This window comes from Grus americana, chromosome 10 (genome assembly GCF_028858705.1).
Source record: "Grus americana isolate bGruAme1 chromosome 10, bGruAme1.mat, whole genome shotgun sequence".
In the NCBI taxonomy this organism is placed as follows: domain Eukaryota; kingdom Metazoa; phylum Chordata; class Aves; order Gruiformes; family Gruidae; genus Grus; species Grus americana.
In genome coordinates, this window is record NC_072861.1 from 3,649,960 (window position 1) to 3,675,929 (window position 25,970).

The window sequence follows — 25,970 nt, forward strand, 5'->3', positions numbered from 1 at the left end:
CCCTCGTTATTTCCGTCTCTCAGGGATAAAGGCTGTGTAAAAATTGCTTTTTTGGAATGTCCTGGCACCAAGAGGTGTTTTGTAGGCAGCACTTCCAAATCCCACCTGGCTGCTACCTCCCACGCCTCTGCTCCCAGCCAACACCCCACTGTCCTGGGTTTTAGCAGGAACTGGGCAAAAAATGGATTTCCAGGCTGGTTGGGTGGTTTAGTGTTGTTCCTTCAAGGGAGAAGGGGAAAATGTGAAGGTTTGGTTTGGTTCTGAATGATTTATTTGAATGTGGCAGAAATGCAAAGTGAGTGTTTGGGCTTCACAGCAGAGTTTGTTTGGATTGGGGGTAGGAAAAAAGAGGAGATTCTTAAAATGCAAAGTGGGCTAAGAGAGGGGAAAAAAAGGGAGATGTTTTCTTTCAAATACATTAAAACTGGGCATTTTTAATGCTGATTGATCACTTAATAACCTTTTCTGAAATACCTTTCCATGTGACAAGGCACATTTGCCAGGGCTGGGATCGCTGCAGCCGTGTGGCTCACAGCAGAGTTCGGCTGTGGCAGCTCCAGAGCTGGCATGGCATCGCCTGCCTGCCAGCCCCTTGCACCACTAGTGCCTGCCTCAGTTTCCTTTCCCTCGCCCGCACCCTGTGCAGCTCATCCATGAGGTTTGGGGAGCCCTGCCTGCCTTATCCCTACTGGGGCGGGCTAATGTAGGGGATCCATGTGCTGCTGCAGCTCCCTGGCTCAAGAGATTTAATTGAGGTCTGGACTTGAGATCTGCAAACTCATTGCAGTAGTGAGCCTGATGGGCAGCTTGCTGACTCTCTAGTGCTTTTGATTTCTTTAGATCTCAAATTTTCAGCCTCCTCACCTCTCCACTAGCACAATGTTTTAGGAACAGATGGGCTTAATTTCCGATTGCCGCCCCCCTGAACTTGGGAGGAGGTTTGAGTTTGGAGCAAGTCTGCCTCTTATTCCGTGTGACTCCATCTGGCAGACTCCTGCCCATGGGCAGCCAGGTCTGCCCTGCCCCTGCGGACACACAGCCTCCTGCTGAGGACCCGGCAAATACCCCTCTTCGTGCCAAGGAGGGCTCTCTGAAGTAAGATTTTCTCTCTTAGCAGATAAATCTGTCTCTGTGTTACCTTAGCAGTAGCAAAGGCTGAGCATCATCTTACGGCTTGATGCTGTTGAGACGCTTAGTCTAAGCTTCATCTAATCCTCTTTCATCTAGCAATCGGGCTAGTGATCTCGCAGAAACAGGCTTTCTGACACCAGCCTTGGCATTTTGTGGTGCGTGCTTGTGCTGGAAGAGTAATGCTCCTGCAGTATCTCAGTCCTGCTGCCCCTGAACAGAGCCGGGGTGAAAGGGAAAAGAAAATGAACCTAAGTTTCTAACCTGAACTCTGTACCTCGCTTGTGGATTTCGAGGTTAGGTGTCATCTCTTGTTTTCATAGGATTTTGTGGCATGTGATTTCCTTACCTGGCTTCTTGTGGAACGTAAGCCAGACTTTTATAACTGTGACTTTGGGTTGGATTACAGGTTTGGGGGTTTTTTGAGAACATCCTCCTGAATTTCACCCCTTTTTGTTCCTCTGCTGCGCACTGCCAGTGCACCCCAGGAATCCTGCAGCTCTTTGGGGTCAGTGCTTGGCAAGGAAATTCAGGGGTTCGGGTCAGCACCAAGGGGTAATTTGGGAGAGGAAGAGAAGGAAGGATTAAAGCACATTTAAAATATTTCCATTCCCTTCCTGTGTGGTGAGGCCCTGAATTCGAGGCAGACCTGGGGGCTGCCAGACTTTGCTCATGCTTGGACTGTGAACTTTGCAGTCAAAACTCCCACCTTCAGCAAGCTGGAATCGTGCTTGTGTGTGTGCTTCCACAGGCTCATTGCCCTCCATCAGTGTCACCTAGAGACCCAGCTGGGGGACAAGCCTTGCTGTGTAGGGATGGAGTGACTGGCTGTGGTCCTGGCACGAGGCAGTGGTAGGGACTAGCACCCAGGACCACCCTCCTGTGGCCTCTGGGTATGGGAGAGGGGCCATGGGGTTTGTTGCTGGTAGATCTGATCAGCCCTGAGCTGGTTACCAGCTGGTGGTTAGAGCTCATCCCTGGGATCTGATTTTGGCCAGCTCTGGGATGAACATCATCCCTCCTTGAGCACGAGAAGTCAGGAGGGCAAAGCCTCCCTTGATGTCTGCAGTGGTTGATGGCTGTGGGAGGGAGCAACCTCTCCTGGATTGTGCTCTCCAGTGGGGCAGGTCCCTCAGCTTGGGTTTGCTACTGGAGTGATACTTCAGGAGTTCTGCTTCTCTCTTCTGTGGCCACTGGCACGGAAAGCCCTGTGCTAGTGAGCAGATGGGCTAATGCACCTTGAGAGCAGGGCAAGAGGAGATAAAAACTGTTGCATGGGGCAGAGTATGGTGTCAGGGAACAACCTGACACTGGCAGCTGCCCATTGCCATCACTTTGCCCTAATCCCTTAACTCTGCTTGGCCTTAGCCCCCAACATTTCCCTCCTTTTCTACCCAAACTGGATGTTTCTCCCTTCAGCACCTTCTCATGTTCTCCCCATCCTCCTGTCTTGCAGGGCTGTGTGTCCAGGGCTGAGCGAGGTGCCCTGCTGCTCTGCGTTGGGTCCCATGAGACAGGCAGGACCACCCTGTCCTTCCCGCCCGGGGCTGCGGCACCCCCCTCTCCCTCCACTGCACGGGAAGCCCCTCCAGCACACGAAACGAAGCTGCAGAGGTCTGCTGCCACGGTAAGTCCCTGGGCTTCTGCTTTTCTTTCCTGTGCTGCTTCTCTGGAGAAGGACATGCTACAGGGTTCGCTTTCCCATTTGCAGGATGTGTGGGGTGTGTACGCAGACCGGCAAAAAAGGCTTTGAGTGAACAGCTTATGCACCGAATAATTCAGGTTTCAGTCAACAGAAACAGCTCACGAATTCAGGTTGTATTTAGCAAGTGGTTTTGGCTGGGGAAAAAAAAAGTGAAACACTGAAAAGTTTCATTTTGACATTTTCAAAATGAAACCTTTCAGCCATCTGTTTTGAGATGACATTTCATTTTGAATTTTTTCTAGTTTTTTCAGTGGGGGGGGAGCCACCTACAAACAAAACCAAATCTTCACTTCAGACCAAACAAAATGTTTCATTCAGCCCCAGATTATTACTGGGGTTTTAAAATTTGGCAAAGAAAATAAAATACTTCAGTCAACCTTAATTACTTTTCACAATTTGACCACTAAACCAAAAAGTAAGCAAACAACTCCCCCCACTCCCATTTTTCCCAGCTCAAATCCTCAGAATATGTTGCTGTCAGGGTTGTGAGCTGGAGGAGTGGGTGTTACACCAGGGTTGCTGGGCTGGTGGGCAGCACCAGGGGGTTCGGGCAGCCCTGACAGGCAGGAGGAGGGACTCTTGCCCTCAGCAGTGCAGAGCAGGGAGGTGGTGGCTGCAAAACCTGTGGGGTTATTTGCTTTGTGAGTGCGAGAGAGTTGGAGCTGCGAGGCACGTACTACGCATCGTTGGGTTTTTTTGAGTGAGAGCTTGGAGGAGCCTGTGGTGGCAGAACATGTTGTACCAATGACTTCGGGGATGGCAGGAGAGACTCTGTGGGAGCTAATTTTAGCTACAGCAGAAAGCTTGTGCCTGTGAGGAGAGCATGCTGTGCTGAGCCCACCTGGAGCCAGCATCCTCCTGGAGATGGGATGGAGCCCTGGGGCTGTGGTGGTGGCCACTAGCACTGGTGCCCAGGCCAGTGCTGGGTGCCACAGGTGCAGGGCAGATCTCACCCAGCCCTGTTTGCTCCCCACAGGGGTAGTGTCTGTGCCTGTTATCTCATTGCTTTCCTGTCCAATGTTTGAGAAAGTCCAGTTTAAGGGGGGATTGATGTGACACTGAAGGGACCTTCTGGTCTGCCTGGAAGGTTTTTGCCCCTCTGGGGAGGGAGGAGAGCAGGAAAGGGCTGGGGAGGTAGCAAGGAGGGAGGGAAAACAGGTGGCTGGTTTGCATGGCCAAAGCATGGAGGCGAAGGGTTCAAACATGCCAGCTTGGTCTGGGGCCAGAAGATATAGCGAAGTCATAGGAATGAGGGAGAACCCCATCTCCCAGCAGCACCCTGGCTTGCAGAAGATCAGCTGGGTGCTGAGGGCCACAAGCTGCCAATGTAAAGCAGAGGTGCCTTGTGGTGATGAAGACCCTGCCAGTGGGCTGCAGAAGAAGCCTGCATGGGCTCCTCTTGGCCCCTTAATGACAAGGAGGAGATGGTCTGACTGTGCTTGCCAAACCCATCACCTGGGTAGCTCTTCCACCATGCTCTTGGCTCAGCTGAAAGCTGAAGCTACCTAATTAGAGGCTGCACTTTTCATGTACTACACCCTCTCCACCCCCAGTTTATCCTAAATGTGACCTTATCAACAGTCACATTGCAGAATTGCTGGATGTGGAGGCATGTGCTGGAAGGGAGATTGCTGTGCTTGGTGGGGGCTGCTGGACTCCTCCCTGGCATGGGGCTGTACCTGTCCCACGGTGGCTCCTGCCCTTCATCAGAAAGGAGGAATGGAGGGCTGAATTGTAGCGGGAGAGTAGGAGAGACCCAAAGTCATGCCATAAACAAAATCTGTGCTGCAGTGTGGGGGGCTGCAGGAATGCATCCTCCGCTGATTTCCTGGGAGGAGTGTGCTGCTGGCATGTCCCCGGCTCCTAGCAGCCTGGGCATGCAGGACTCCCACTCCAGCAGAAAGGCTTAAAATACAGGGAGTACCAGGCAGGTGTCTTGGTATGTGGTGGGACAGCAGGTGTTTGGTATCCATTCTCGTGTGCTCCCTATGCTTTTGTCAGCACTAGCTCCCTGCTGAAGTGTTACAGGGTTGCTGCCTTTGTTGCAGAGGCAAAAATTGGCTGTTCAGAGCTATGTGAGATCAGAAGGGATCAAGGGTTGTTGCGGATCTGAAATCAGTGCCTGCCCTTATGTGGAGGGGAGCCAGTTGTGCCCCAGCCTCTGTCCACTGTTTTGCAGGTAGCCATGAACCCAGGGTGTGCAAGTGGCAGTGCTGGGGAGGGTGGTAGGACCTCATCCCTGTGGCCTCTGTGCCAAGGGGTCCTTGCAGCGTGCCCGCGCCAGAGCACAGCTCAGCTTCTGGGTGCTTGGAGCAGGGACCAGCCTCTGGGATGTGGGGTAGATGCATGGAGGCAGAGCTCGTGGGGCTGTGTGTTCCTACACATGGAAGATGATGGTGGTTATCCCTGGGCAGGAGGTGGGTGGGCTGGAGGAAGGGGGTTTATCCCACAGGGAATCCTTCCAGCTAGGGGTGGGAGGGTCTTTCCCCAGGCCCTTACTGGAAGCACCTGAAACCTGCTGAATCACTACCTCTGGTTTTGCATTTAGTTCCATCTTCTCCTTCTCTGTTTTCATCTCTCCCTCTTTTTTTTCCCCCTTCATCTTTATCAGTAGCTAATGAAACAGGCAGGGAGAAACCCAATTCGTACAGTAATTAAATTTACTTAGTGGGTATTCAGCTGGAGTAATGAGAAGTTTAATTCAATGATTAGTTTTTTCTTTCATTAATTAAAAATGGAACAACGGTGCAGTTACAGTGGGCTGCATTGATCCTCCTTGTGGAAAGCTGCTGATGGAGGAAGAAGGAAGGCTTCTCAATTTTTTCTATCCTCCCTGGATGCTCTCCCCACACAGAGATGCCTTTATTGTCCCGTCTCTCAGTTGATCCCTCTGCCCAGGTGTCCCCAACCCTCTCTGGGTAAGGGGTGCATGGGGCAATGATGGAGGAGAGTGGTGGAACAGCCCCCCCCACAGGTCCTCTCCCCAATCTGTCCTCGGAAGCAGCCTTTCAGCTTAAAAAGGGATTTGAAATATTTGCTGTGGGTGGAAGATTGAAAAGCAGGTCCCAGCCCACAAGAAGTCTGGGGTGGGAGAGTTGTTTTCCTTCCTAACTAAACAGATTTTGATCCATTTGAATATGTTAAATTCATAAACATGTTTTTAGTCTTTTAAAATAAGCGATGTGTGAAAGCAAAAATAAATAAACCAAATAAGTTGCTTCCCATTTTTCAATGCTTTCTGCAGGCTTTTGAGCAATGTTAGGACCTCAGATGTCCTTTGAAGCACGGTTGGGCAGGTTGTGTTCCCCTAAAGCAGAGGCATTGATTTGCTCCTAGTTTTTACATGAAAGGTTTATTTTGGTAACTTTTGGGATCACTGTAAGATCTACGAAGTATATGAGTTTATAACAAGATGTAGTCAAGAATGGGAATAAAAAACCCTCACAACAAACAATGAACCATTAATTGGTATTCTAAATCCAGTCTGTGCAGGAGCGATGTGCATCAGGGCCTGGCTCAGGTGGCTGGGCAGGAGAGAAAGTGCTGCATCCCCCCTTGCCTGTGCCCTCTCTGCCCCACGTGTCTTCCAAGTCATCTGTTTCTCTGCTGCTGTTACAGGGACTGTGTGATGGTGAGAATTAGCCAAGGGCTGGGGACGGTGAGCACCCGGGTTTGAAGTCAGCGAGTGCAAAGGGCACTCAGCACCTCTAGAAATGAGATGCTTTTGCTTTCCTTGGGTGTCCTTGGGTTATCTCAGATAACTGCTTTGGAAAAGCTAGCAGGCAGGCGAGAAGCTCCTGGCCAGCCCAGTACTGTGTCCCTGTGCTGGGAAGGGCAGGCAGAGTCCCGCAGTGGGGCTGGAGCCCCTCTAGTGTTCCAGCAGCTGCTCAGGATTCAGAGAAATATTTTTTGTTCCAAAAAAGGAGGAATACATCCTCCTGCCTTGACCTCATCCCTCAAAACAGTGAAACATGTGATGAAAATGGTTTCCAGCAGGAGAAAAGGTGACTGTGGAACACTCTTCTTGCCACACATGGCAGGAGAGTCACAGCCATGGTACCTGCCCTGCCCCCCCTCTCCAGCGTGTGCTTTGGCTGTGGCAGCAGCGGGGAGGTGAGCCTGAGGCTGGGACGTGGTGGCTTTGGGCACTCTGGTGCAGGCGGAGGGGTCAGCTTGCCCATCTGGGCTTAGGGAGCATCCCCTACCTGCCAGGATGGCAGCACTGGGGGAGGCTGGGGTACAGGGATTCAGCCTGGGTCTGAGCTGCCCTGACAGCACTGCCTGCCCAGGGAGGCTTACTGAGGGTGCTGTGAGCCCACGACGGCTGGTGAGTGCTATCTGGCCTCGTAGACAGCTACAGCGCTGTCTTACAACAGTGTTTTTCAGAGGGCTTTTGCATGCATGTGTTTCTTGAGAGATCACTGCAAATGATTCCCAAGTGCTCTGGCCCAAATCTGTCCCAGTAGCTGTCAGCAGATCAATGCTCTGCTTAGTGCAGGCCTGCTCTATTTCCATGGGAAAATGGCTTCTGTTAAGCAGTTCATTTTGGTCCTTTCAGCAGCGGGTCCACTAAATTTTGGTAGTTGTGTTTTTCTGTCTGTTGTAGCCTGATTTATAGCTTTTAAATATCAGCTCAGATGAAGATTAAGCTCAGCTGAGCTTTGGTTTTGGGAGGGAGAGGGGAAAAGCATTCACAGCTCTTTAATTTTCTCCTGCTTGCCTCTCAAATGCCAGGTTTAAAGCCCTAATTGCGATATCATTTTGCCCACAGTGCATGAGTGGAAAGCAGAGGAGAGGCCAAAGCCCAGCGTGCCCCTGGCATCTGATCCCCCAGCATCCTGCCTTCATCTGACCTGGGTAGGTGGCACACGAGCTCGGGCGCGGTTGTATTGCTGAGCATATGACACTCACATGCCTCTGTCATGCTGAGTCCAGGACTGGACTGGTTTCCACTGCCATAAGGGTGGTAGAAATGCCTTCCCCTCCCTGTAATCGGGGGCTGCTACCCAGCCCTCCTGGGGCGTAAGGCGATGCAGCTTTCAAACAGGATCTGGGGCAGGTGCTGTCTGCGTGGCTGGAACAGGTAGGAAATGTTCGATCCATCATGCCTACACAGGGGAGGGTTTTACCAGGGATGGGGGCATCCAAAATGGATATTTAGATAGTTGCAGTGTTGAGAGCTTTGTCGTGGGGGGGCTGTATGGCTCTGCTCAGGCGGGTGGGTTTTGCTTCAACTCGTATTGCATCAGCGAGGGGCAAATGCTGCCTGGGTAGAGTGAACCAGCTCAGGCAGCCAAACAGTGCAGCATGGGCGATGCTGGGCAGAAATAGTTTCATCTTCCAGGAGAGGGCAGGCGAGAGGGTCCCCAAAAGGCAATGTTTTCTGAGATGTCTCTATTACCGTTGCACGGCGCCCGTGCACTCTCTGCTGACTCAGCCTCCTTCCAGCACTCTTGCTGGGACAGTGAAGAGATGGGAGCAGGTTTCAGCTTGTACTGTACATACAAATCCTCAGCTGAAATCTGTGAACTGTCAGCTTGATGCAGGCAACGTGTGAGACAGCAAACATCGGAGCTGACTGGGCTGAGGCAATTTCCCAGGATGTCAGTCCTCGGGAGAGAACAAAGGGATCTCTCCGTGAAGAGCATAATTCAGTTTCCTAATGAAAAAAAAAATTAGGATGATTCAAGCATATTTTATATGCCAGAGCTGGGGAGGAGTGTTTGAATTGGATGGTGTCCAAGGTGTGGTACGAGATGGTGGGATGTGCTGTGATCTCTGGCCTGCAGGAGTGGTGCCACTGGGAGGGATGCCTCTGCTTGGGGCAGAGTGCAGGGGCTGGCCCGGGACTGCCCGGGAGGCAGCGTCCCACACGTGGTTGAGGAAAGGGAATCAAAAGAGCAAGGCAGAACTGGCTTTCATAGTCAGACACATGCACACAGATATGTAATTTCCCCTTTACATCATGTTCTTTGCTCAAAGCAAAGAGCAGGCTGCATAGGCTTAACATGATGCATGCAAAAAAGGGACCTGTGTTTTCACCTTGCTTCATGTTCCTGCACAAGAGAGGCCAGTGGAGAGGTATTTCTAGCTTCTTGTTGTTTCCCATTTTATGGAAAGCAGGAATGAACCCAGATGCCCATCCCTTTCCACTCCTGCAGGCACTCCTTGCAGGTTGGGCCCCAGGGAAAGCTGCGTGCGAAGGATGTTTGGTCAGAGGAGTTCCCACCATGTCAGGGCTGACAGAGTAAGTGGAGGGACCATGGAAATAGCGGTTTTCTGTCAAAACACCTTCTCAGCAGTAAGCCCTGAAACACATTTATTCTTAGTGATCTTCTATCAAAATAAAATTCTGCTGGGAAATGGTTGTGCTGGTTAAAGTCCTCCCTGAAAAAAACAAGCACTGAGCCATCTGGTTTTGGTTTAGATTTGGGTATTTTCTTCCAGAGCACCATTTGCAAAAATTAAAGATTTTTCATAATAATAATAATAATTAGAAAATGAGGTGGTTTTGCTTTTTTGTGCATTTTCCTTTGAGAAAAGAAAAAAAATATTTGCTAGGAAATTTGGGATAGCAGAGGGGACTGTAGTCTGTGTTTCTGTGCCTGGTGTCTCTACTAACTAGAGCAAGATGAGGGTAGCCAGGCACCATGTGCGATGGGCGGCAGCCTCATCTCAGGCCCTGGACACCTCAGGGTCAGCACACAGCCCCTTGCCCTGCCCAAAAGCTCAGAGCGAAGCAGGACCCGGTGCTGGGAAGGGGAATCTGAGCTTGAGCATCCAGCAGATGTGTAAGCCCTCTCCCCAAGGAGACCGTGAACCTTGGGGCTGGATGATGCGGTCAGAGGTTTTATTTAGTTCTGAGATAGGACTGAACCTGAGTGGATTTTTAATGCATGAATTTTTAGTGTTTAAACTGAGCAAGTCTTTGAATGTATGTGGTTTCCGAGGGATGTTTCTCTTCCTCTCTGAAAGCATGTGCCATAAATGCTCCCAAAAAATCCTCCCTCTCCTCTCTGCTCTTGCTAGCTCTGGTGACGCAGTCAGACTTGTAGTAGGTCAAGCTTTCTGCTAAGCACCTGTGTCCTAGGAACATCTTGCATTTTTGCTTTTTAAAAGCAAGTTTTCAGCATCAGGGTTATGTCAAAAGCTTATGAGTGCAAACAGGGGCTCCCCATCTTGTGCTGCAGAGGGCCAGAAACCCCTTGTGAAGATGGCCAGGAGTGGGGAGGAGGATCTGGGGAACCTGGAGCTGGCGAGGGGAGGAAGGGGATGGTGGTTTGTTTACCAGAAGGTGCCTGTCCTGGGAGCATGCTGCACTGTGCTGGTCAGCACTGGTTTGAGAGGGAGCAATACAAGTTGTCAGGTGCAAAACAATACCTCCCCTTGATAACTTCATCTTGCTGAACAATCTCCTAGCTCAGAGCAAGGAAAATCAATGCAACAGTGCCTGGCTGCTGGTGTAGGAGACCCTGCCTGGGACCCCCTGCTTCCCAGCACTGTCCCCAAAGGGGACCAGCTGGTGCCCCCAGAAGGGAGGGGATCTCATGTTGAAGTAGCAGCAGTGTTGGTGCTGTCCCCAGGAATGTTGCATGGGACAGTGGGGACACTAGGGATGCCCTTGTCTTCAGCTGGCCCAAAAAGCTGTGGTTAAACAGGGTGGCTGGAAAGACCTGAGAGACAGAACAAGGCTGGAGGGAAGAAATGCAAGAGAGGTGTCTGTAGCCTGGTTTGGTAGGTGCTGTTTTGGAAGGTCTGCTCCTTCACCCCAGCAGGGCCATGAAAAGCCCTGAATTTCTTTTCCACACCTTACCTGGTTCCCACCTGGCTCTCTAGATTAAAACAGACTTCTCTCAAAGAGTTTCACTCTGAGGGCTGACAAAGCCATTAACAGATTTTGATTGCTGTTTGATATTTTTTGGTAGCACATTTGCAAAAATATTAATTGTGCAAAATACTAATGAGCTAGGCAGGGAGCCAGGCCGCGCAGCCCAAGGATGGCACCATGCATGCAGCTGCTGGCCCTTGGTGCAAACTTGGATGCCACTGCTGCAGTCCAGCAGCTTTAGAGAGCTTTGTGGTGGGATTTCATGTGGGGTGCCTGATGCTTTAGGGCTTTGCAGTGCCTGTGAGCCCTGGCAGGGACCATCGGGGTCTATTTGTGGCACGAGTTTGGGTGCTCTTAGTGAGGCTGGGAGGTACTTCAGATTTTCTAGCAGTTGAATAGCTCTTACCTGTCTCAGGATGGGAGATAGTATCATGTGCACACAGCTTGGGATGTCACATTAATGTTAAATGCAGGGAAGAAGCTGGAGTGAGCAGGAGCTGGGCGTGCCTGGCAGTTTGTTTCTTTGGGTTTATGCACTGATACTTTCTGCTTAATTGCACCCTGACATGCACAAAGCAGGGAGGAAAGGGATTTTCAAAAAGCTTGAAAAAAATTACCTTCTGTGAAATATTTGGGACAGGCTGGTTTCTTTTTAAGAGCTGGCATAATTACTCCTGCAAGGCTTCCAGTTCTCCAGGTTTCATTGCATTTGGAGAGAGGCAGCAGGAGTGTTTGCCTTCGTTAGCATGGAGAGGGGCTGGGCTGGTTTGTGTTCATTAGAGGAAGGTGGTCATTGTATTGATACTTGGAGATGGGTGAGTTGGGGGGCGGTGGGTTGGTTAGTTCCTGTGAATATTTGCTGGTGATGGACTGGGGATGTGGAAGGCAATGGAGGCAATTTAGTGATATATTAGAGTGCATTTGGAACAAGAAGAATGTCCCGTGTGCTGGGCTGTGCACAGGGGTGCATCCCACCACTCCCCCCTTGCAGATGTGGGGGAGCTGGTGTGGGCTGTGGCTGTGGGAGCACATCTGCCTGCCTGCGGAGAGCGGGGCCGCTCCAGGAAGCGCTCTCCTGATGCTGTTAGGCGTGATCCAAAATTAGCATCCCATTCACTCGCTCTTAGCTCTGTTAGCTCTGTGAGGCTAATAGGGCTTAAAAAAAAGGTCTCTTGTCACCGAAATCAGCAGCTCTGACTCAGAATGTGCAGAGGGAGCAGACTTGCTGAATAAGGCGACGATGCTGTTGTAAGCACTTGCCTGGCCACAGCAGTGCTGGGGGACTTGCCCAAGGTCAATCTGAGAGTCTGTGTCGGAGCCTGGTAGGGACCCTTGGTTCCCATGCTGGTGGCTAAACCACTGGGTGAGGAGGATGAAGGCGTGAGCCTCAAACCCAGCCAAACTGTGGAGTGTTCCCAGTGCTGTGTTCCACAATTAATCACTTCCACCCACGTTACACCTTCCCCCTCCCCTAAATCTTTCCTCGCCTGGTACTGGAGTGGGGAACGGAGGCAGCTCCAGTTTTATGAATCAATCAAAGACAATGCCTGCTTTTGAGAGCTGCTGATTTAGAGAGCCCTTTGCAAGCATGTGTGCAGTATGATTTCTTATCAGAGCATGGCTCTGGATGAGCCTGCCAAGAGGAGCTGTTCCAGCTCCTGGCCACATCCTGGGGAGACAGGCTGAGTGGTCTTTTCATCTACAAATAAAACAAACAGGAACAAAGAAGGCAATAATATTGACTTTCATCATTGATATTCCCATTTATCTCAGTAATAATTAGTATTTCTATTGCTGCAAGGGTATAGCTCATAATCTCACTGTTTCAGGGGAGCTTATTAATGTCATCACCAAGACCAGCCAGGCACAAAGTGCTGAGGAGGACAAGTGGGGCGGGGGACTGGGAAGGGAGGAGAGCTGGACATGGAGGAAAGAGGCTGCAGAGGGGTACATGGATGCTGTAGGGAGAGCTGGAGCAGCAGAGCTGGGGAGGGTAGGAGAGCTGATCTTGAGCGTATGAGCAGGGCCTGGGTCGGTGCTGGTGTGATGCTTCTGCTGTGCCTGGGGTGAGGTGGGAGAGCTGTATGGGCTTTTGCTGATGGAGCTGAGGCTCCCAGGGTCCCTCTCATCCAGCCCCTCGCTGCCTCCTCCAGCACAGCCAGAGCAGATCCCACTCGTCTGGGTTCAGGAGGGAAGGGCAGGACTGGTGCTTCATTGTGGTGGCCCGGGGGTGGAGGATGTACTGCGAGATGCAGTCACAGCGCCTTCCCTGTGGCGTGACGTGCTTCCAAGCTGTAAGAGCGGCCCCCCTCCTTGTCACCGGCACACCAGGCAATGTGGGAAACCAGGGCAAGTACTTGCGTCTGTCCCCATCCGCCCCCAGGGCGCCTATGCCATTCATGCACAAACTCCCTGCAGCATCCACAGTGCCTGTTATTTGCTGGTGCTTCATTAGTCATTCCCTGTCCTCTTTTAAAAACTCCTCACAGTGCAGTCTGCGGGTGCCTTGTTCTGTCAGAGTCTCGTACCTGGTCAGATCCTCCTCTGGGATCCCAGAGGAGGTGGGACACTGAGGTTTCAGCGTTGGTGCTGCTGTTCTCTATGTTGCTGCGAAAGATTTGGCACCCGACTGTTTTGTGCATCATCCTGAATCAGTCTGGAGGTCCATTTCCTGCATCCATTTTTTTAATTGTCCCATTAAGCGCACGTCCCGACCCTGCCTGTGAGGGATGGTTTCCGGTATGCAGCGTCCCGAGCATTATCAATTCCACAGGAACCACTGTCACAGCAGCCGCAGGGACCAGCGAGCAGCGAATGCAAATGCAGGGCGGTGTTTTTATTAGGATTTAAATGACTTTAAGGCTGTTCAGAATTACAATGTGATTTGAGCCAGGAGGGGCTTATAAAACTGGTATGAGTTCATATATTATACAGGAAACATGCCAAACCCATGACTTGAGCTGGAGCACCTTCCTCAGCAAGGTGGGGAAAGGAGCAGGCAGCTGCCAGGGCTCAGCCCTGTTGCCCCATCATGTAGGTCCCTGTGGTGGGAAAAGGGTGGTTTGGGATGGAAGGAGAGCTAAAAGGCTCAGCCGTGGAGGTTGCTGGGCAGGGGAGCTGGTGCCTGTTAACAGAGTCCATGGTGTGCAGTTCAGGCTGGCAGATGGTGTCTGGCTGGAAGGTAGGGGTGCAGGGGAGGCTTGTGGACATGTTTCGGGGCAGAGTGCACTTCATCCACGCACCCTTCCCTCTCTGTGTAGCCCTCCTGGGGGAAGGTGGCAGTGGGTGCTAGCAATGCTCCAGCGCTGGCCATGCTGGAGGAGGCTGTGCACCAGGGAAGCAGCACGGCTGCACTTCCTTCCTCCCTGTGCAGTGAGCTGTGGCTTCTCTGGGTGCTAGTGCAGGACATGGGGACCCTTCCTTGGGCCAGACCCTGCTCCAGGTTTCTGGTAGCAGGGAGCTTTCTCCAGTCAGTCCCAAGATGTGCCAGCCCCAGCTTGCACCTCTCCAGTAGACCTCATAGCACCCAGATTACCTGCCTGTTGCACAGACATCACTCATAAAGGCTTTAATGGCCATTATTGTTATCTATGGCAGTGCAGGGCTTTGTGTGGAGATGGAAGAGAGATGGGTGATGTGACAGACCTGTGTGCAGAGGTGCCCTGGGTCTGTGACACCTGGGAGCCACCGTGGTGGGTGTGACAGATTCCTCCATCAGCTCCCTCAGCCAGGACAGGGATGAAAGGGAAGTTTGAGCTGTTGGCTTGGGATGTTCGTGCCTCGCCTCACTTCAGTACTGTGCTTTTGATCTCTGATGGATACAGCTGAATATTTGAATGAGAAATATGTGGTTGTATTGAAACCCTAAACAAAATGCCTTTTGTGCCTTCCTGCACGTTTATTTGTGTAAGTGTTTTGCTGGAGAAACATGGGAAGGAGCTCAAGGGAGAGGAGTGAAGGCGGGGGTGAGAGCATTGGGGAACTTGCAGTACAATTTCAGGACTCTTAAGAGCCTCTTATTGTCAGTGGCAAGACAGCGACATCGGAGGCAGCTCAGGCAATTGTCTGATACAAATTGCTTTGTTTGATGGGTTTGTCGGTATCTCACTAGTTAAGTTTCTGGGTTTTATATATATATAAAGCACAGGAGAAATCCAGAAATACACATATATATGCATATATACATGGCTCTGTATCTGTAGTTATTTCCCATAAATGACCTTGCAGGTGTGAAATAATGTCATCAGCCTGCCCAGTGCTTCTGAGCAGCTGGGTGTTTGCTCCATAGATATGGGGAGCAAGGGAGCCAGGCCACCTCTCGGGGCTCCTGCTGTGAAGCCACCAAGGTGCTCGCTCTCATGCCAGGGAGCTGGCAGTGTTTGCCACAGGAGGGGGCATCTCCCCTCCTCCCCAAAAAGAAAGGTTTTGCTCACTTCAGGAGATGCTGAGGGAAGAGCCTTTGCTGACAGGTAACATGCTGCTATGCAAAGCTGCTTTCCCCAGAGAGGAGAAAATTGTTGCTGGTGCCTGCAGGAGAGGTGAAGGTGGAGATCTGATGGGTTTGTCCTACTTGGAGGAGAGATGGCAAGCTGGGGACACAAAGGCACCCTGATAAAAAAGCCCACTTGGTGGCATTTGGGTAGTAGTGGGGGACAAGCAATCGCTCAGCTATCCCTCCCCATGCATCTGAAACAGCGCAGAGCCCCTGCTTTGGACGGCCCTGCCCATGCCGGCAGCTCTCCTTGCACCATCCCCATGGTGAGGATGCAGCTGGAGGGCAACCAGGGCGGTGTTGGCCAGGAGAAGATGTGTGCTGCATTCAGCAGCCCAGATCAAAGGGTCCTCAGCCAGTGACATCCACCAGAAAGTCTTTAATGCCTAGCCCCAGAGCAGGGAGACTTACTCAAGGGACTAGTTTCCTTTCCTGAACATAAAAAAAACCTGTGTCAACTTGACATTCAGGAAACTTTATTTAATACCTTTTTATTCATTTAACAGTTTAGCTAATTGCAATGGGTTTTTTTGTTATTTTTATATACTTTTTGATTCATTCTGACTTTGTCCTTATACACACTTTGTTCCTTAAAGCCTTTTTGTTATGGGTATTTATTGCCTGTGCTGGTTCTTCAGGAGAATGGAGGGAGGAAAGGGGTGCCCTGGCTGCACCCACGTGCCAAAGCTTTTGATGGTTCTGGTGACACCGGCTGGTCTCAGCAGATCAAGACAAGATATTGCAGAAGCTGCTGCTTGTTCTTATTCTGGTGGTTATTGAGAAAAGTGCATCTTCGGCAGCACTGGAAGTTTGCAGACATGCCTCTGTTTTGCTGAATTGTTTGTTTGGGGCAGAAAAACAACAAAAAAGAAAATGTCCCAGGTTTTCATTCTGCTGTTCTCTCTATGAAGTGATTGCTATTTTCCTTTAGAATGAAGATTTTGGTTGCAAAGTTCAACTGTTATCTTAAAGAAATGGTTAAATCCTTAGAAATGTCCAGATGTAAAGTAAAGCACTATTGTGCTTCTCTACATTTTTAGATTTGCCAGCATTTAACAGAAGTTTTCTTCTGTTAAGCTAATTCTTAGTGAATTGTCAAAAATATGGAAAATATAATTGCAATAATAATAATTACACTAATGGTAATGTGCTTTCATAGCCTTGGCTTTTACCACAGCTAATTGTGCTCTTTCATTCCTCCTGCTCCATGTCTCAGCTGTCTCCTCTTGACTCAGACCTTTCTGCAGGCATGGTGGGTCCCCACCCAGCCCCCTGATATGTCATGTCTGGTGGCCCAAACTCATGGCACCCCCAGCCCCGTTACGTACTGAAGTGACTGTGTCTTACTGGAGCTGCCTCTGCCTAGGCTTGGCCAGATAGATGAGCTTGAGTGTGAGCTGTACCTGCCTTTACCCTTGACCCTTTGTGCTGGGGTGCCCTATAGCATCCATACCTCCCAGCCCTGGGCACTGGCCTGCCTAGCACCAGGTCCAAACTGTGCCATCAGACTTCTCGTCCTGCTCCCGAGCAGGGCATGCTCTGCATGTGTCGCCCCCCGTGGGGTGCCACCCTGCTGCCCAAACTGACCCTTTCAAGGCTGGGAGCAGTTTGCAGCCTCTGTTCCCCCTGCCCGGTGTGTTCCCGGCTCGCCCTCCACCCCACGCACGCAAGGAGCGGAGCTGGGGAAAAATGTCAAGAGCTGTTACAGCATGTGCAGGAGCTTATATACAAGGATCTATTTTCATTCTCCTGCTTGTCTGCTTCAGTCAAAATACAATGCCGCAGCTAACAATGTTTTGTGTCATAGCAGACCACAGCAAGCTAATGCACGGGCTACTGCGGTAGGCGCTACATCTCTCCGTACCGCAGCTGTCCTGAGCCCCTACCGCAGCCCCTGGGGCTGTCTTCGCCCCTGGGATCCCGCAGCTTGCCCTGCTGTGAATCATGTCTCCCACTGAATTGTAGCTCCTTGTGGGCTCTGCAGCTCCTGGGTTGCAAACCACAGCCCTGCTAGGCTCGTCTCCCAGCTGGGGGAGTGGCTCTCTGCCTTCTCAGTGTGAGATGGAGCAGAACCCCATGTGCTTGCTGCAGCCCAGCTGAGCCCACTGCAGGAGCAGGCAGGTGTCTCCAGCCCTGGGAGCAGCACTTGCTTGTGTTGCTGATCTTTCTGTTCAGTAGACACATGTGTGTACACATGCACACACATGTACTGGAGTGCCCTTAAGGTGTCTGGTACCTGGTGTTTTCATCTTTATTATTTAGAGGCTGTAAAGAGTATCTCTGTTTGCCTGTCACTCCATGGACATGTTGCAGGGCTGCTGGGGGTGCTGGAAATGGCAGGGACCCCGGGATGGTGCCTGAGGCCAAGTGGGAGCAGTGGAGGTTTGGGTATTTGACCTGCTGATTAGACTGCCCTGGAGCAGGGGATGTGCTGCGAGCCCTTAGGTGTGATGAGGGGAGTGTGTAGGGAGCTGTTTCCTTTCCTCTTCTCCAGTGTAGCTTCACCCATTCCTTGGCAGGGCTGATCTCACCTGGACACCCCCTCCTGTTGAGCTGAACCCTCCATTTTGGGGACATTTGACTTTGCTGCTGTGTTGGGTAGCAGACGTGCTCTGCGTAGCACGGAGGGGACAGTGTGTGGTATGTCAAGCCTGTTCTGAGCACAACTGCTTGGAGCTGGCACGGGCTCACAGATGCTTTGGGTGAGCTTTTGCTATTGTATTTTTCCCCCTTCTCCCTTAAGTCAGTGTTGCGTCTCCTTTGGAAATCCGGGCTGAGGCTGCGTGGTTGGGAACTGCGGTGGTGCGACTGTGGAGATAAGTGGCTGCCCTGACTTATAGCAGGTTGGAGGGTGCGTTTGTCGGGGAGGTGGACGTGGATGGCTCTGCCCTCCAGCAGCACTGCTCTGTGATCGTGCACCGTCAGGGACCATCCTCTGGATGAGGCACTGTGTCTTTGTTCAATATCTGCAAATTGCTCGTTACTGAGGACGCTGCTCCATGAGCAGGGCCTGGGTACAGCAGCAGACAATATGAATCATGAAACCTCAATGCACTGAGCAATTTTCATCAGAGGTTTTCACACCTTTCCTTTCTCTTCTTTCTTCTTTCTCTCATTTCTCCTCGGTTAGAAAGACATGGAAACAGGTCTCGAGCTTTGATCGTGAGCTCGCCACCACCCCTCGCCTCTCATTGGCGTGGGCAGAGCAGCTGATGGGGCTGTGGGGACGCGACACAGCAGAGCTGCAAAACTCTTCCCAGCGCTGGCTGGACCGAGGCAGAGGGCACCAGCCATCTCCCATCCCATCCTCCCAAAATGTCACTTGCTTTTAAATGCACTGGTAGTTTAAAATAAGAATAACCTGCTCCAGGGCTTCTTAAACCGTGGAATTAAATATGGTTCTGGTCTCTAGGCAGAGTCTGACTCTTCAATTCTAAATCTGCTCAGCCAAGCGAAATATTGCAGGGGGGAAAGAAATCAATATTTCTCAGGCCCAGCACGGAGAGGAAGCTGTCTGCGTGTGGCTGCAGGCGTGCAAGTGCAGATGTGCACACACAAGCGTACGAGGCTGGGGTGGGAGTGTGCGAGTGGCATGCGTGAGCATAGCAGGGAGGAGCGCTGCTGGGAGACAGGGGATGGGGAGGAGGACGTGGTGGTTTTGATGCCAGAGCACCATGTGTGCTGCTCTGGGAGAGGCGTGAGTGTGAGGCCGCTGCACTTGGGTGTGTGTCTGGGACGCAGCTGGGTTTCTCTCTGTGAGGTTCCCAGCACGGCCTTTCGGAGAAGGCGATGCAGGTTTCTCTGTTTCAATGCATGTAATTTTGTGGCCAGCAAGAGGCTGTGAGCTTGTGCCAGCGCAGGTGCGCTATGGCTGTCCTGGTTTCTGGTACCCAGTGCGTGGAGCTGAGCTGCACAGGATATGGGAGTAATCAGGGTTTGTAGCTGAGCGAAGGACTTTCCCCTGTGACCTACAGGCCCCATTGTTTGGAGAATGGCAGCGTTTTGGGGCACCCCTGCTTTCACTATTGTGTGTGTAATCTATCACGTGGAGGTTTTTCTGCACGGTGGCAGGATCCCCACCCTGAGGACTGCTCTGAATGCACCATGTGCTGCATTGCGTGGCCGATGGCAGCTGCGTACTTTTGGCATGGCTGTCCTTGCCCAAGGGCTGCCTCTTGCCCAGAGGATGCGGGCTGGGCGGGGAATGGCCCCTGGTATCTTCTCAGGGAGCATGGATGAAGATTCCCATCCTTCCCTGCAAAAAAAAAAATCTCGAGCTATATATACCTCAGGACTATAGTTCAGGGGAAGATGAAGCTCATTTTGCCAGGTCTAAGTTCTCCAGGTAGTTTCTGTCCAACCCCTCTTCCCACCATCACTGCCTTGCAGAGTCCTGATGTTCTCTCTCTCTGCTGCTGTGTGTCCTCCATGGTGTGTGGTGGTGGTGGGAGGGGGCTGTGCAGCTGTGTTGGGATCAGGAGCAGAGGAGGATCTCCATCTGCAGCGGAGAGGGGAAGGACAAATGTTATTGACCTACTCTGGCATCTGACCAAACCACAGACACTCACCCCTCCCAAAAAGCCTCTCTGATAGCTTAATTTCTTAATTGCTGTCTGTGATCAGGATGTCAGCTCTGGCTCTCCTCCAAGATATGTCACTTCCAGCAGCCCGGGGCTCTCTGCCACCTTGCCTGGTCACTACTTTCAGCTCACCCATTTGACCAGCTGGAGAATCTCCCATCTCCATGCAGGCCACCTCTGCTGCCCTGAGGGCATCATGGCAAATACTGAGAAACCTCAGAATGTTGAGGAGTGCCAGTTCAGGGCCCTAGCTCCAACACTGTTTTGTGCCTTGGCCAAAGAGCCAAGGGTTGGAGCTGGACTGTGTGTTTTGAGGTCCTAGCTAAAGTCCCAGCACAGCACCTGGAGGAGATAAGCTCCTCAGATGCCTGGTGCTGGGCTCAGGATGGAGCTGCAGAGCAGACATGGTGTGGTGCCTGGAGGTGAGGCCCTGGGAAGGGACCCAAAGGAGAGATGCCCTCTGTGGGGTCTGAAAGTGAGCTGATGGGAATTCCCGGTGGCTCCGGACATCTAGATGAGGCAGTGCTGTGAACACATGCAGCAGGAGCTTACAGGCTGCAGCGCAGCGAGGCTCTATATCTCAATAAGCAGCACTCCAAGGCAAACCTGAAAATAAATATTTGAAGAGGAAATAGTACTCTGTCTTCTATTGTCTCTCTTCCTTTCCTCTCTCTCTCTCTCCCCCATCTCCTGTCTTTTACATCTGACTGAACATGAGAGTTCATTGTTAAAGGGGTTTTGTTTTCTTGTATTTTTCCCTTTCTTTACTCTCTCAATGAGGAAACTACAGGAGCTGCACTATTAACAATCCAGACCCACGCAGCAGCAAGGGCTGTCTTCATGCCAAGCTTGTCCATGCCCAGGTAGCTGGGTGCTTGCTTTTGTTCTCTGCTGCTTAATTTGCTGTGATAAAACACGACTAGACAGCTGTTTCTCCTGCAGGGAGCAGAGATATGGTGGGATCAAGCTGTCTGAAAAGTCTGCAAGTGTGGTTCAGCCCAACCCTACAATAATTTTCCTCATTCTTAGTAGCTTTGGCTTTGAGCAGGTCAGTGGCGCCATGAATGATACCGCTCCTGGTCCCTGTTGGCCTTGATGGGGAAAGGTTAAAACTGGGCCAGGAGGAGACATCTGGCTTTGTGCCTTCCTGGACAAAGAGGAGTAAGGGACTGTTAAGCTGCAGATGGATGTGAAGGTCGGGGCTTGTGGCACTGTATGGTACTCCAAGTTGTAAAGTAGGTCACTGAGGCAGGAGCGAGAAAATCAACCTCTTGCCTGCCACCGGCTGCTGGCTGGGTAAGCAAAGAAAGTGGAGCCCCATGCAGAAGTGGTGGATACCCCATGCAAGCTGGGATGGGGCTGTCCGTGTTTGGAAATGGATCCTCTTGCCTGGTTGGCCTTGGAGAATGCTGCTGTCAAAAGCAGGGATGTTGGAACCCATGGGGGAGAGCAAGGTGGAATAACTCCCTGAAGGCAGAGGCAACTAACTCTCCCATTATATAGAGTTTGGGGTCACTTTTAGAGGAGGCCAAGGGGTATAAAAGCATAGAAGGAACACAAGGTATGTGCAAAGATGAGACTGTACCTACCAGAGGTGTGTGACTTACCCAAACTCCTCCTGTTTGTATGATCTCCCCCTCTGCATTTGAGGAGCTGTGGGCAGGGAAGGGAGCATTGGCATCATCTAGAGGCCTCCTCCGAGCGTGAAGGGAAGTGTTAGGAGAAATCAAATGTAAAAGTAGAGGTGAAGAGTGATAGTGAGAAGGGAGTAGGGAAGAGAGGGGAAGGGAAAGACTCCAAAGAGGAAATGGGACTGAAAAATGCAGAGGTGTTTAAGGATATCTGAGACATCACAGGCAAGGAAGATAGTCCGGGGAAGATGTAACTTTGAGAGAAGTCTTCTCAGCCCGGCTGCAAATGTTTGCTAAGCTTCTCTGCTATATTTAGCAGCCTCTGTGCCCTTTGGAGAGTTCTCCATGCAGATGGTGGAGGTGCAGCTTGCCAAATGGTGGATGCTGTGCTGCGTCGAAAGGGGGTGCCCGGTGTTCAGGGAGGGCAGTTTAATGTGAGCTTCGCCCTTTCAGCAGCGAAGCTGAACGGTTCGCTTTGCTGCCCAGTGGACAGGGCTGCCAGATGGCTAAATATTTGCTTGTAAATTAGCAATGGGAAACATGAGATGTAAAGCTCTAAATTGAAGAAACACAGGGCCTGGATTGGACTCTTCCTCCTGCAGAGGATGGTCTCTGCAGAGCGAGGTTGGGTAGATCCATTACTGGAGCAGCACAAGGAGATCTCAAAGCAAATGAACGCGAGCGCAGTGCTGCCATCTCTTCCCCGTTCATTGGCACAGTCATGGGCCATTACTCAAGCGTGCGCAGCCTCTGGCTGTTTGCTTTAAACCAATATGCAGAGACACACAGCTTTTCTCTCTAGGAAAAAAAAAATGCTGGTGGTTCTGTATCTGTGCAGTATCTCACTGAATGGGATGTGACTGGAATGAAATTTCCAGGCACTAATGCAATATAAGTACTCATAATTTGGGGCGGGGGGTGGTGTAGGCAATGTAATGATCCCGTGCTGCACGGCCCTGAGCAGCATTCCGTATGGTCTTGCCCTTCTTGAGTGTGAGCCTGCCTGCGAAACAGCTTCATGGCTTACTTGGGGTGTCTCTGCATCATGCCTGATCTGAGGCTCTGTGCTGGGGCAGAAGGTGGGGGAGGAAAGCCTGAGACATGCTGAAAGATTGGGAGGGGAGGTGGTGGGGGGATGACCACAGGAATATTCAGAGAGAATCTCACCAAGGTAGGTGTTAATGCTGCTTCCTGTGAGTCCTCCCAAACCACAGGGCTGCCCAATTCCCTGCTCTCTGCACATCTCCACTCCAGAGGCATAAGGTTATTTTAAAAACAAGTAAATATTAAGATATTGACTTCCTTTTATTTGCTGTCTGGAGTCAGAGCCTAGTGTTTTCATGTTCTCCAGTGTTTCTGTGCAGCTGGGAGGGCTGGCCCCTCTCCTCTCCCCTTGGTTTCTAATGAAAGCCAAGCTTCCTGTGTCTTAACTTGACTCCGGGGGCTGGGGCTTTGAGAAGCTCTACCTCTGTAATACTGGCAATAAAATCGTAAGAGCTGGCTACGCTGCCGTAAAACTTTTATTGCTATGTGAAGAGGAACAGCGAATCCTCCCGCCTTCCTCCCCGTCCCTGTGGCTCCCCAGCTCTTGCTCCATTCCCCCTCTGGGGTTCTGAGCCTTTCTGCCAGGCAGCACAGACTGCATCCCATTTCCCCCTGCTCTCCTTGATCCCATCCCTGTCCGGCTTCGCCTGGGGCTGCTCTGCCACTGCTCTTCCCTGGTCTGGCATCTTTGTGCCCCACTGGCAGGTCTACTCCTGCCCCCGTCCTTGTCCTTGCTGATGTCGCGTGGCTGCTCAGCTGCACGTCAGCTCTCTGTTTGCGGCATGATCGAAAGGAGAAGAGCTGTAATAGCTCCCCGTGTGGTTAGGCCATCCGTGCGTTTTGCGTTTCATGGCGACTAGGAGCGTTGTCTGCCTTCCCACACCATCCCTTACCATATTTATAGATCACAGCGGCATTATCTGTGTGGATGCAGATTGTGCATGACAGTTTTCTATAAATACAAATGCTCTGTAATTATCGTTAGAACTATTTAGCCCAATTCAAAGGTAGATTAAATAATGAATGTGTGTGTGATATGCCTGTCGACATCAACAAATGGAAAGAGACATCTCTGGATGTGTATCTGGAGGTTTCCCCAGTGAAGAAATTGGGGGAGGAGAGTGGGGAGGGAGCTGAGCAGCTGTAAATGCCTCTCTCAGGGATTTGGGGGGCACAGTGTGGCCTGATAGGTGCTGTCCGCTCCCCACGGGGTCTCAGGGCTGGACAAATAGGTGGTCTGGGAGACACCGTGCCAAGGGATGGACAAGGAGGATCAGCACATGCAGAAGCCACTTGGTATTCACAGCTACCCATTGCTGTGCATCTTCCCCCTCGGCTTTCACTGCGCCTTGGGAGCAGCGGGAGGTAATTTCAGGCTAGGCTGCTGATGGAGAGCAATGGAAAGTACACGGTAAGGCTCCCCAAAGCTTCTTGGCCCCTTTTTTCATATGATAATTGATTTTTCTCTGAGGCCATGCATGCCCTGGTGTGTTTCCCTTCCTGCTGGTTCCTCCCTGGCTGTGAGCTGGTCCGCAGCGGAACCCTTTGGGGACACTGTTCTCCCCTGTTCCAGCTGTGCTACTGCCCCAGCCCTCCCTATGAGAAAGGAAGAGGGGAGTTTTAGTAACATGAGCCCCGGGGACAGTCTGCTGGTGCATCCTTGCTGAGGACTTTACCGGCATCCCAGATGGGTGCAGCAAGGGGACCATGCACGGCGAGGCAAGACTGGCATGTTTGGGAAGGCGTTTCAAGGAGAGGATGCAGATAGGGCAACCCCTAAACACTGTGGGGAGTTTGCAGAGCCGATAGAAGGATAAGCTAGATGTCACCACTGCTTTTAACACGAGAACCTCTGTTGCCCTCTCCTCAGGTGCAATGAAGCCCTTGCTGCTGCTTGCAGGCGAGAGCTCCATTAGCTCATGTGTGGCTGCTGGGTCTCAGTCCTTCCCTGGCTCTGTGTCACGCCATGGGCTGCTCCCCCACCCCAGGGACGGTAGCATTGGGACAGGCAAGGGAAGCAGGGCTGGGAGGAAGGGCTCCATCACAGTAACTAATAACTGTGCTGACAAATTGAATTATACCTTTTCCAGTTGCCTGCACTATTGATCAGAGAAAAGGTTTGTGTTTTTGTTAGGCTTTTTTTTCTTTTTCCTTTTAAGTTACAGTTGCAATGTCCTGGGGGCTTATAATGAACTAAATAAGGTCAGGTTAGTAGAAGAATCAAATATGCTCTGGCAGCAGAAGCGTGGGCTTTTCCTAGTGACTCTGAGCGGAGGGGAAAGCAGTGGTGGGAGCAGCAGCGGCTCCTGCTTCTCAGTGCCCTGGTGCATGGGAGCATCCCGCCGTAGCCCCCTGCTCCCCAGTGAGGGCAGTGCTGAAGCAGAGGGTGGGCTTGCAAGGTCGGCAGCATGAGTCTGAGCAGGCAGCTGATAAAGGACAAGCAGCGTGGGGTGAAACCAGACCCTGCCATGCCAGGCAGCGTATGGAGGGCTGCTTGGAAATGGGGTGATGTGGGCAGGCTGGGGGGGGGAGAGGCGATGCGAGCGTAATTGCACTTGGCCTGATCCTGAGCAGTGTGGCAGGAGCTGGGGGGGGAACCGGGGTTCACCAGGGTCTATCTGCCACCTGCCCCAGCTCATGCCAAACTGCACTGCCTGGGCTGCTCGAGTGGCTCCCATCCTGCCTGGGAGGCTGCCAAGGTGGGCAGGAGATGCACAGTGGGGTGCAAGGAGCCAGGATTTGGCCAGGCGCAGCATTTGCCTGGTAGCTCTCTGTGGGGTCCCTGCCTGGGGAAGCTGATGGTGTTTAGTTCTTTGCTCCAGTGCTGGGATCCCACTGTGAACTCAATTAAAGCTGTGTTGGGAAAGAGGGAATAAATTACCCAGATGAAAAGGATGAGTAAAAAACGTGTGCGGAAAAATGCCAGCCCACCTTTGAAAGGTTTTATCGAACTTGGACATGTGTCACCTTGGCGGCAGCAAAGCTGCAGGGAAGGGGGAGCACTCCCTGGTGTCCCACTCCTGGGCTGGGACCAGGCAGGGCTGTGGCAGGAGAAGCAGAAGGTTGAAGTAACCTGTTGGTGCCAGACTCGGGGCGGAAGCGAGGGGTTGGAAAACCAGCTTGAAGCTGTGCTCAGGTTGAGATTTGCGATGGTAGCAATGTCTGCCTGAGAGAGGAGGGTGGCTGCACGTTCAGCAAGTGGCTCTTGGGTCTATCCAAATGCCCAGCCATCTGCCCTGCTTGCCCCTAGCCCCTTGAGTCCCTGCTCTGTGGCTTGAGTTGTGCTCTCCTGTTGCTGGAAGAGGCCAGCAGCTCTGGGTAAAAGCTGGATTTGCTGCTCAGAGCCATAAATGTAAAGGGAGCAGCTGCCATATGGGAGCAATCCCTACTGCCACCAGGCCTGAGACCCAGCTACCAGTCAGCTGGGGCTGGCAGATAAACCCTGTAATGGGGGAAAATCACTTTGAGAGGCCAGGGCTAGTGTAGTGTGGCTTTGGCCCCTGACTTTTAGCTGGACAGACCTGCCCCTCCAAAAGGGGAATCCAAGGGCAGTGTAATTCAG

At 51.7% G+C, this 25,970-nt stretch overlaps 1 protein-coding gene across 3 annotated transcripts in view; it reads left to right on the forward strand.

Moving 5' to 3' along the window:
- LINGO1 (leucine rich repeat and Ig domain containing 1) overlaps positions 1-25,970 on the forward strand; it is a 160,259-nt gene that overhangs the window by 88,000 nt on the left and 46,289 nt on the right. For 2 of the 3 annotated variants that reach the window (XM_054837044.1, XM_054837045.1), the window contains 2 exons: positions 2,585-2,755; positions 7,605-7,690. The gene's annotated coding sequence lies outside the window, so the exon portion shown is untranslated. Of the gene's footprint in view, positions 1-2,584; positions 2,756-7,604; positions 7,691-25,970 lie in introns of those variants that run through there. The other variant, XM_054837046.1, reaches the window with a different exon arrangement.